Source organism: Pongo pygmaeus, chromosome 1 (assembly GCF_028885625.2).
Source record: "Pongo pygmaeus isolate AG05252 chromosome 1, NHGRI_mPonPyg2-v2.0_pri, whole genome shotgun sequence".
Classification (NCBI taxonomy): Eukaryota; Metazoa; Chordata; class Mammalia; order Primates; family Hominidae; genus Pongo; species Pongo pygmaeus.
In genome coordinates this window covers 110,478,514-110,490,607 of record NC_072373.2, presented here as the reverse complement: position 1 = coordinate 110,490,607, position 12,094 = coordinate 110,478,514, and the positions used below count along the sequence as shown (strand labels likewise).

General features: G+C 40.1%; 1 long non-coding RNA gene and 1 pseudogene across 3 annotated transcripts in view; one reads left to right on the top strand and one right to left on the bottom strand.

The window, feature by feature from the left end:
- The window catches only part of LOC129015968 (uncharacterized), a 120,322-nt gene that overhangs the window by 56,854 nt on the left and 51,374 nt on the right, over positions 1-12,094 (top strand). The window lies entirely within an intron of this gene.
- Positions 6,893-7,699, bottom strand: LOC129041101 (large ribosomal subunit protein eL6-like; annotated as a pseudogene).

Below are 12,094 nucleotides of genomic sequence, written 5' to 3'. Positions count from 1 at the left end.
CATCAGAGTGAACAGGCAACCTACAGAATGGGAGGAAATTTTTGCAATCTATCCATCTGACAAAGGGCTAATATCCAGAATCTACAAAGAACTTAAATTTACAAGAAAAAAACAACATGAAAAAGTGGGCAAAGGATATGAACAGACACTTCTCAAAAGAAGACATTTATGCGGCCAACAAACATGGGGAAAAAGCTTGTCAACACTGATTATTAGAGAAATGCAAATCAAAACCATAATGAGATACCATCTCACGCCAGTTAGAATGGCAAACATTAAAAAGTCTGGAAACAACAGATGCTGGCAAGGGTATGGAGAAATAGGAATGCTTTTACACTTTTGGTGGGAGTGTAAATTAGTTCAACCATTGTGGAAGACAGTGTGGCGATTCCTCAAGGATCTAGAACCAGAAGTACCATTTGACTCAGCAATTCCATTACTGGGTATATGCCCAAACGATTATAAATCATTCTAGTATAAAGACATGTGCACATGTATGTTTATTGCAGCACTATTTACAATAGCAAAGACTTGGAACCAACCCAAATGCCCATCAATGATAGACTGGATAAAGAAAATGTGGCACATATACACCATGGAACACTATGCAGCCATAAAAAAGAATGAGTTCATGTCCTTTGCAGGGACATGGATGAAGCTGGAAACCATCATCCTCAGCAAACTAACACAGGAACAGAAAACCAAACACCGCATCTTCTCACTCATAAGTGGGAGTTGAACAATGAGAACATGTCGACGCAGGAAGGGGAACATCACACACCAGAGCCTGTCGGGGTTTGGGGGGAAAGGGGAGGGACAGCATTATGACAAATACCTAATGCATGCAGGGCTTAAAATCTAGATGACGGGTTGATAGATGCAGCAAACCACCATGGCACATGTATACCTATGTAACAAACCTGCACGTTCTGCACATGTATCCCAGAACTTAAAATTAAAAAATATTCATGAAGTACAGAAAAATTGTAGAGAAGAAGTAAGTGCCACCCAGTAATTCTACCAGCCAACAACTACTCTTACCATTTTGGTTCATATCCAGCCAACCATCCAATGTAGATATAATTATATATACATTAGACATATATACCTATATCATACATATATATAATTTTATTTATATATTATTATACACACAATAATTACATGTGATATTTTATTTTTTAATTAAATTAAATTAATTAATTTTTTAATTAAATTAATTTAATTAATTAATTTTTTTTAAGATGGAGTTTTGCTCTGTTACCCAGGCTCAAGTGCATTGGTGAGATCTCGGCTCACTGCAACCTCTGCCTCCCGGGTTCAAGCGATTCTCATGCCTCAGCCTCCCAAGTAGCTGGGATTACAGATGCATGCCACCATGCCCAGCTAATTTTTGTGTTTTTTGTAGAGACAGCGTTTCACCATGTTGGTCAGGCTGGCCTTGAACTCCTGGCCTCAAGTGATCTGCCTGCCTCGGCCTTCCAAACTGCTGGGATTACAGGCGTGAGCCATTGTGCCTGGCCCTCAATTTTGAAAATTTAAGTAATATATCATGGCCATATTTTCATGCCAATAAATATTGATCAACATTATCACTTTTAATGGCTGCATATTGTGCTGTTATATGAATATAAAATACTTTTTTCACTAATCACATATTCACAGGTAGTTTCCAGATTTTTGCTTTTAACAAGAGAGTTATGATGATTATCTGTATAACCAAATACATACTTTTAGTAATTCTTTTTTTTTTTCTTTTTACTCTTTTTTTCTCTAACCTTGTCTTCATGCTTTATTTCATTAATTTGATCTTTAATCACAGATACCTTTTCTTCCACTTGATCGAATCGGCTATTGAAGCTTGTACATGCATCACGAAGTTCTCATGCCATGGTTTTCAGCTCCATCAGGTCATTTAAGGTCTTCTCTACACTGTTTAGTTAGCCATTCATCTAACCTTTTTTCAAGGCTTTTAGCTTCCTTGCAGTGGGTTTGAACATGCTCCTTTAGCTCAGAGAAGTTTGTTATTACTGACCTTCTGAAGCCTACTTCTGTCACCTTGTCAAAGTCATTCTCCATCCAGCTTTGTTCCGTTGCTGGCGAGGAGCTGCGATCCTTTGGAGGAGAAGAGGAGCTCTGGTTTTTAGAATTTTCAGCTTTTCTGCTCTGGTTTCTCTCCATCTTTGTGGTTTTATCTACCTTTGGTCTTTGATGTTGGTGACCTACAGATGGGGTTTTGGTGTAGATGTCCTTTTTTTTGATGTTGATGCTATTCCTTTCTGTTTGTTAGTTTTCGTTCTAACAGTCAGGTCCCTCAGCTGCAGGTATGTTGGAGTTTGCTGGAGGTCTACTCCAGACCCTGTTTGCCTGAGTGTCACCAGTGGAGGCTGCAGGACAGCAAATATTGCTGCCTGATCCTTTCTCTGGAAGCTTCATCCCAGAGGGGCACCCACCTATATGAGGTGTCTGTCGGCCCCTACTGGGAGGCATCTCTCAGTTAGGCTACACGAGGGTCAGGGACCCACTTGAGGAGGCAGTCTGTCCATTCTCAGAGCTCAAATGCCATGCTGGGAGAACCAGTGCTCTCTTCGGAGCTGTCAGACAGGGATGTTTAAGTCTGCAGAAGTTGTCTGCTGCCTTTTGTTCAGCTATGCCCTGCCCACAGAGGTGGAGTCTATAGAGGCAGTAGGCTTTGCTGAGCTGCAATGGGTTCTACCCAGTTCAGGCTTCCCGGTCACTTTGGTTACCTACTCAAGCCTCAGCAATGGTGGATGCCCCTCCCCTAGCCAGGCTGCCGCCTTGCAGTTTGATCTCAGACTGCTGCGCTAGCAGTGAGCAAGGCCCCGTGGGTGTGGGACCCACCAAGCCAGGCACGGGGGAGGATCTGCTTGTCTGTTGGTTGCTAAGACCTTGGGAAAAGCACAGTATTTGGGCGGAAGTGTCCCATTTTTCCAGGTACAGTCTGACATGGCTTCCCTTGGCTAGGAAAGGGAAATCCCCTGACCCCTTGTGCTTCCTGGGTGAGGCGACACCCCGTCCTGCTTTAGCTCACCCTCCATGGGCTGCACCCACTGTCCAACCAGTCCCAAGGAGATGAACCAGGTACCTCAGTTGGAAATGCAGAAATCACCCATCTTCTGCATCAGTCATGCTGAGATCTGCAGACCGGAGCTGTTCCTATTTGGCCATCTTGGAATGGAGTGTGTTGCTGTTCCTATTTGGCCATCTAGGAATGGAGCTTGTCCTTTTTTTTTTTTTTTTGTGATGGAGTCTCTCTCTGTTGCCCAGGCTGGAGTGCAGTGGCATGATCTTGGCTCACTGCAACCTCCACCTCCAGGGTTCAAGCAATTCTTCTTCCTCAGCCTCCTGAGTAGCTGTGACTATAGTTGCCCACCACCACGCCCAGCTAATTTTTGTATTTTTTTTTTAGCAGAGATGGGGTTTCACCGTATTGCTCAGGCTGGTCTCAAACTCCTGAGCTCAGGCAGTCCACCTGCCTCGGCCTCCCAAAGTGCTGGGATTACAGATGTGAGCCACCATGCCTGGCCAAGTAATTCTTTATGATGAATTTGTAGAACTAGAATCGCTGCTGTTTCAAAGTATAACAACTGAAAAGACTTTGATACATGCAGCCAAATTAGCCTCAGAATATTTGTAAAAATTTCTACTTCCACAGCATTTGCATGTCTATTTCCCCATATTATCACTGACACTAAGTATTATCGACCTTTTTGATTTTGATCAATTTGCTAGGAGAAAAATATTTCATTAATATTTAACTTGCATTTCTTTATTTACTGTTTACATATATTTCATACAAACTTATTTTCCACTTATATTTCTTTATTTGTGAGCTCCGTGTTTATATCCTTCATCCACTAATGGATTGATGTTCACTTTTCATTGGTTTTTAGAGCTCATCATATATAAAGATATTGAATATTTGTCCTCCACATACCTTTTCTTTTGAGTTAAAAAATGCATATAGCAAAGTGTGCAAGTCTTAAGTTTACAATTCCATATGCATATATCACAACAACCAACCAGATCTAGCAAATAACAGTTCTAGTACCCAAGAAGGGCCTTCATGTTCCTCCCCAGTAAATACCTTCCACAGAGGTAATCACTGTCCTGACACCATGGATTAGTATTGCCTCTTCATATAAATGGAATCCTACATGGAAAGGAGCCATTATGTCTGGGAATGTCATCTGTGCTGATTCACGAAAAATAGCCCACCTCTCTGAGCTACAATTCACCAATCAGTGAAATGAGGATAATAATAGTACTTTTCTCATATGGTGGCTGTGGAGATAAATGAGTTAATGCAAGTAATTGTGTTATAAGCAAATATTAATTTAATGAGGTAATAAAATTCTAGAACAGTGTTTGGCCTTTGGTAAATAGTAATACTTCATTAAGTGTTAGCTACTAGTATTATGCTACTGGGTTACCTTTGCTAATTTTTTATTTAGAGTTTTTGTATTGACAATTGTAAATGAGTTTTGTATTGATAATTGTAAATGAGTTTAGTCATGCCGTGTGTGTGTGTGTGTGTGTGTGTGTGTGTGCGTGTACTAGTCTTGTCTTGTTTTGATATTGAGTTATGCTCATAAATGACACCTTTATCTATGTTCATGTTCATTCCAGAAGTTTTGGAATGACCCTTTACTGCTTGCATCCACCTGAGAACACTACCAAATATGTCACCCAGATACCTCTCAGATCTGCTGACTTCTTCATCACTGTCTTCTTCACTCTTGTTTCTGCCTCCATCATCATTCTGCTTGTCCAGTGTAATAAGTGATCTCCCCATTTCTAAACATGTACCCCTTCCTGTGGTACTTAGGTTAAAACTCTAAGATCCTTATCATGGTCTACCAGGCTCTTCATATTATGGCCCTGCTTCTCCATCCCTGGCTTGCACCAGGGTTCCTCTCACCCCCTGCTCTGGACATGCTCCCTGCCCAGAAACACACTCCCCTGTCCCTAGCCTGGCCAATCCCTCCACATTCTTTCTCACTGAAGCCTTTCCTAATGTGGAACTATCCAACAGACTTCCCTGGGTAATCATTCATCTCACCCTTCACTTTCTTAGCACTCACATAATGTATAATTATGCATGTATTTGTGTGGTTGTTTAATATCTGCCTCTTAGCTCTAGGAGTTACTCCTTTGTTTGCCACTTTAGCTAGCATAATGCTTTGTACATAAGAGTTGCTCAATCAATATTGATGAAATTAGTGAGAGGTTCCCAGTCTCACTGTGGAGACAGATACAGAAACAATAGCAATGAGAGGAAAAGCCAAAACAGATTTATGAAAACAGATGTTGGGAGCACAAAAAAGGAAGAAACAAACTCCACCTGGTGAACCCTCCCATTAGCAGGTAACAGAAAGAGTTGCTCATTGATTAGCTAACCTCCGCTTGAATGTTATTCTCTCACAGTTGAAAATGTTGATGGCACTGTATTGCTGTTTAACACACAGGGAAGGAGCTGGCTCCATACCAGATATTAGATGCAAAAGTCCCAAAGGATTCAAGGAGGCAAACATTCATCTGAACTCCTGGCTCACACACAAAGGACAAAGGCACCTCTGAAGGGGGCAGACGTCTTCTGCACCCACAGTCCTGTTTATTTTCTCCTCCAGTGGAGAGGGTAACATAGGTCAGCTGGAATGGTGCATCCTGATGAATATTTATTGACCCAAAATGTCATGCTGACAGACATGTGGACAGGCAGAGAAAGATTTCTCTTACAGAGGCCTTCCTTCTCTGCTCCCATGGTTCTGACACAGCTGACATTTCCCTACATGGGTCCTGACTTCTCCAGTTGCTCCTGGGGATGCTGGTGTCTCTGTGATGGGGTCACTGAAGACACTATACCACATTCTTTCTTGGGGGCTGTGCTGCCACTCCTGCCTCTCTCAAATGGTGGTCTTAAGATGTTGGTTTCCCATTCTTCCAGCCAGCACATGCACAATCAGCTAGCCAGTCTCAATTCCAGTCTCTTCTCCACCAGCTCTTCCCCCTCCTCCTGGATTTCATTGTCAAGGTCATAGGTGGCCAAAATTAACTGTGCATTTTGAAGAGGGAAGTCCTAGGTGACACCCAGAATCATCTTTGTGATTAAAAAAAAAATGGGTTCTGTTTTTGCTATGAAAAATAGATGTGGGGTCACAAATGTGACTCTTTTCTCTCTTACATTCCTAATATTTTTCTCCATTTTCTGTTTTTTCTTTCCCATTTCTCCCATCAAAGCTTGTTTTATTTAATTAATTAATTTTTATTTAAAAAACTTTTTATTGTTAAATATATTGTAAGTACCAAAAAACCATAAAAAGAGAATGTGCAAGTTAAAATAATGGTTTTAAAGGTATAACTCTTGTAAACACTACCCACGATTAGAGAACTTTTCCAGCCACCTCAGAAGCCCTCTACATGCCCATGTCTCAAACATCTCCCCTCTTCCAGCAAAAGTAACCATTGTCCTAACTTTTATTGCAACCACTTCTCACTTTTTAAAAATAGACTTATCACCTAAGTGTATGTTCCTAAACACTTGTTTAGCTTTACCTGTTTTTTATAAACATCTTTTAAGTGCCTTTTAATCCATAGGCTTCCCCTTCATCTCCTTATTTTTCCTTAAAATTTATTCATTGAAAGAAATGGAACACTTAATCTAAAGAGGTTCCTACAGTTTTACTTCCCCACAGTAAAGTTTACTCTGTTCCTTTAGTCTCTGTGTTTCTGATTGTATCTAAGTGACCAATCCAGGTCCTCCTCCTCCTTCTTCTTTCTTCTTTCTTCTTGTTTTAAAGCATTAGGACCTCACTATTACGTGCCCTTCCTCAGAGGTTATGTATGTCTCAATGTCTCTCTTTTTGTGACATTAGTAGTCATTGATGTTTAATAGCTTTGATTTTTGCAAAATTTGTGAGTCCGCAGCTTTCTGATCAATCTTGCACTGCTCTGTAATCTCATATTTCTCTTTTTCTGTGTCAAGGATCTCACCTTCCTGATGTCTGGGCTTCTGCAGCTTCTTCTTTGTGAAGTAAGCATCAGTAAGATGTTTTGGGGTTTTTACGTTGCTGATATCAATTCTGGTTGAGATGCAGTGACAAATTTCTGGTGTGTTCTTTGTAGAGGAACTCAATCGAGGACCAGAGGTCCAGTCACAAGTAGCAACCAAACCGCTAGCCAGCTGCTTCAGGAAAACCACCCTCTTGTTCCTGTGGTGTCCAATGAGGATGATCAGAATGGTCCTGGCGGTGATGCTGGCTCGCAGTTTTCTCACGTGCTGACTGAAGGGTATTTTGCCATGGCTCAACAGCTTTTGAGGCATGACTTCAGTAGGATAATAACTAGGCATTTTGTGAAGTTTAATCACCCAGATACCACCATTCTTGTCACCACTAACTGGTTTTGTAACAGTTGCAAGAAGCTTCTTTTTCTTTTCGACCTTGGATTTAGTGGCTGAGTACTTCCTCTTGTACATGGCCTTTCTGGAATACACAGCAGATCAGGAATATGTGCCAATTCTTCTGACAAGGGCAGGATTTCAGCTGCAATGGGGCTTCCCCTTCTTGGGCTTTTTAGCCCTGAGGTTACCCCTTTCCACTTTGCCACCAGCATTAGCCTTCTTGGCTTCGGGCTTCTTCTCTTTGGTATGCAGCTTCTCAACTTTTTCACCCATCATCTTGCAGGATGGGAAAGAGAACTCGAATTTGTTGAGATTTAAATACCCATGTGGTTTTTGTTTCTTCGGTGGCACACTTTGCATGGTAAAAACAAAAGGAAACCTTAAAAATTTTAAACTTGTATTTACCAATTTTCCAAAAACTAGTTGGTTCCCTAGCATCTTCTGAAGATATCAATTTAGGGGTTTTTGGCAGGGGGTGGAAGTGGGGATGGGGGCAATTTTATTTTATGGTGGTAAGAACACAACATGAGATCTACCCTCAGGAAACTTTTAAGTTTACAAGACCTTATTGTTGCCTGTATGTTTTATATTGTAATGCAGATATCTAAAGCTTATCATCCTGCTTAACTGAAACTTTATGCCTGTTGATTGACAACTCTCCATTTCTCACTTCTCCCAGTTCCTGGCTACCACCATTCTATCCTTTGCTTCTATCAATTTGACTATTTTAGATACCTCATATAAGTAGAATCATGCAGTATTTTTCTTTCTGACTGGCTTATTTCACTTAACGAAATATCCTCAAGGTTGATATGTTGTTGCATATTGCAGAATTTCCTTCTTTTTAAAGGCTGAATAGTATTCTATTGTATGTAGATATTACATTTTCTTTATCCATTCATATTTTGATGGATATCAAGGTTATTTCCACATCTTGGCTATTGTGAATAGTGTCTGAATGAACAGGAAAATGCTAATATATCTTCAGGATCCTAATTTTGATTATTTTGGATAAATACCCAGAAGTGGGATTGCTGAATAATATGTTATGTGATTTAGTTCAGCTTTTAATTTTTTGAGGAAACTCCATGCTGTTTTTCATAGTAGCTGTAGCAAATTGATTCCCATCATCAGTGTGGCAAAACTGAAAATCTTGCACTCTGTTGGTTAGAATCAATTTGGTTTTTTAGAGCTGATTTTAAGTAGTTAAATAGGCAACTACTCATGTTGCACTTTGACATTCCTTCCCCTCTCACACACATCACAGGGAGAGAGAGGATTCAAGGAGAAGAAACCCACAGCCTCTGAGTCAGGGGAGAAGTTAGGCCAGCAAAAATGTTGGGACTCATGGAGGAGCCCAGAAAGCAAGCAAGCAAGCCTCAGAATTGCTCAGGGTGACCTCTTCTCTTCAAGTCAAATACATTTGTGTCTAAAGAGGATTATGTTGGCCATGCTCCCATATAGTCAACACATGGGAAGGTATTAAAAAGAGGCCTCTCTGGAGACACTTTGGCTTCCTTTCACAGTCAGCATCTGATCCCTTCTTGAGATGGAGCAATTTATCTTCCATTAATTCACGTTCCTATGTTCAGCCTCCTCCCCCACCCCCTACAGGGAATGTCTGCAAACATCAAATGCTTCTCAAGTCACCTCCAATGCTGATTGGTGTCTCTCCTATTTTTTTCCTTTAGTAGTAGCTAGGGACTGTGGTTTGGGGCTGCTTCAGAGTATGAGTTAGGGGATGAGATGAAGAGGCAAATGGTCTAGCAAAACTTTTCAAGTTGAGATTAGAGTTTCCAGCAGAGTCCTAATTGTCCTTTGAACAATTCTAAAGGCTTCTTATAATTTTTTAATTGATGTATAATTCACATGCCTACAATTTACTGTTTTGAAGTGTGCAATTCGGTGGCTTTTAATATATTCAAAAGGTTGTGCAGCTATTATCACTGTGTAATTCTAGAATATATTCATTGCTCCTGAAAGAAACCCTGACACATTAGCAGGCACTCTGCATTCTCCCTCCCTGCTCCACCCAACCCCTGACACCCTCTAATCACTTTCTGTCTCTATGTGTTTTCCTATTCTGGGATTTTCACTTAATGGAATTACATAATAAGTGGACTTCATATCTGGCTTGTTTTACTTATGATGTTTTCAAGGTGCATCCATGTTGTAGAATGTATCAATACTTCATTCCTTTTATGGCTGAATAATATTCCATAATATGGATGTAGAACATTTTATTCATTTATTCATCAGTTGATAAAAATTTGGGTTATCTCTACCTTTTGGTTAATATGAATAATGTTTCTATGAACATTTCTGTATATGTTTTTGTGTGAATACATGTTTTTAATTTTATTGGATATATAGCATTGCTAGGTCATACAATTCTGTTTAACTTTTGGAAAAACTGGCAAGCTGTTTTCCAAAAAAAGCTGCATAATTTTATACTCCGACTAGTGTTGCAGAAGGGTTTCAGTTTCTCCATGTCCTCACCAATACCTCTTACTTTCTGTCTTTTTAAATCTTAGCCATTGTACCTGTGTGAAGCGGTATCACACTGTGGTTTTGATTTCATGTCTTTTGTGACTAATGATGTTGAGCATTTTTTCATGTGCTTCTTTTTTTTTTTATTACTATACTTTAAGTTTTAGGGTACATGTGCACAATGTGCAGGTTAGTTACATATGTATACATGTGCCATGCTGGTGCGCTGCACCCACTAACTCGTCATCTAGCATTAGGTATATCTCCTAATGCTATCCCTTCCCCGTCCCTCCACCCCACAACAGTCCCCAGAGTGTGATGTTCCCCTTCCTTTGTCCATGTGTTCTCATTGTTCAATTCCCATCTATGAGTGAGAACATGCGGTATTTGGTTTTTTGTCCTTGCGATAGTTTACTGAGAATGATGATTTCCAATTTCATCCATGTCCCTACAAAGGACATGAACTCATCATTTTTTATGGCTGCATAGTATTCCATGGTGTATATGTGCTACATTTTCTTAATCCAGTCTATCATTGTTGGACATTTGGTTTGGTTCCAAGTCTTTGCTATTGTGAATAATGCTGCAATAAACATACATGTGCATGTGACTTTCTAGCAGCATGATTTATAGTCCTTTGGGTATATACCCAGTAATGGGATGGCTGGGTCAAATGGAATTTCTAGTTCTAGCTCCCTGAGGAATTGCCACACTGACTTCCACAATGGTTGAACTAGTTTACAGTCCCACCAAAAGTGTAAAAGTGTTCCTATTTCTCCACATCCTCTCCAGCACCTGTTGTTTCCTGACTTTTTAATGATTGCCATTCTAACTGGTGTGAGATGGTATCTCATTGTGGTTTTGATTTGCATTTCTCTGATGGCCAGTGATGATGAGCATTTTTTCATGTGTCTTTTCTCTGCATAAATGTCTTCTTTTGAGAAGTGTCTGTTCATGTCCTTTGCCCACTTTTTGATGGGGTTGTTTGTTTTTTTCTTGTAAATTTGTTTGAGTTCATTGTAGATTCTGGATATTAGCCCTTTGTCAGATGAGTAGGTTGTGAAAATTTTCTCCCATTTTGTATGTTGCCTGTTCACTCTGATGGTAGTTTCTTTTGCTGTGCGGAAGCTCTTTAGTTTAATTAGATCCCATTTGTCAATTTTGGCTTTTGTTGCCATTGCTTTTGGTGTTTTAGACATGAAGTCCTTGCCCATGCCTATGTCCTGAACGGTAATGCCTAGGTTTTCTTCTAGGGTTTTTATGGTTTTAGGTCTAACGTTTAAGTCTTTAATACATCCTGAATTAAGTTTTGTATAAGGTGTAAGGAAGGGATCCAGTTTCAGCTTTCTACATATGGCTAGCCAGTTTTCCCAGCACCATTTATTAAATAGGAAATCCTTTCCCCATTGCTTGCTTTTGTCAGGTTTGTCAAAGATCAGATAGTTGTAGATATGTGGCATTATTTCTGAGGGCTCTGTTTTGTTCCATTGATCTATATCTCTGTTTTGGTACCAGTACCATGCTGTTTTGGTTACTGTAGCCTTGTAGTATAGTTTGAAGTCAGGTAGCATGATGCTTCCAGCTTTGTCTTTTGGCTTAGGATTGACTTGGTGATGCGGGCTCTTTTTTGGTTCCATATGAACTTTAGAGTAGTTTTTTCCAATTCTGTGAAGAAAGTCATTGGTAGCTTGATGGGGATGGCATTGAATCTATAAATTACCTTGGGCAGTATGGCCATTTTCACGATATTGATTCTTCCCACCCATGAGCATGGAATGTTCTTCCATTTCTTTGTATCCTCTTTTATTTCACTAAGCAGTGGTTTATAGTTCTCCTTGAAGAGGTCCTTCACGGCCCTTGTAAGTTGGATTCCTAAGTATTTTATTCACTTTGAAGCAATTGTGAATGGGAATTCACTCATGATTTGGCTCTCTGTTTGTCTGTTATTGGTATATACGAATGCTTGTGATTTTTTTACATTGATTTTGTATCCTGAGACTTTGCTGAAGTTGCTTATCAGCTTAAGGAGATTTTGGGCTGAGACAGTGGGGTTTTCTAGATATACAGTCACGTCTTCTGCAAACAGGGACAATTTGATTTCCTCTTTTCCTAATTGAATACCCTTTATTTCCTTCTCCTGCCTGATTGCCCTGGCCAGAACTTCCAACACTATGTTGAATA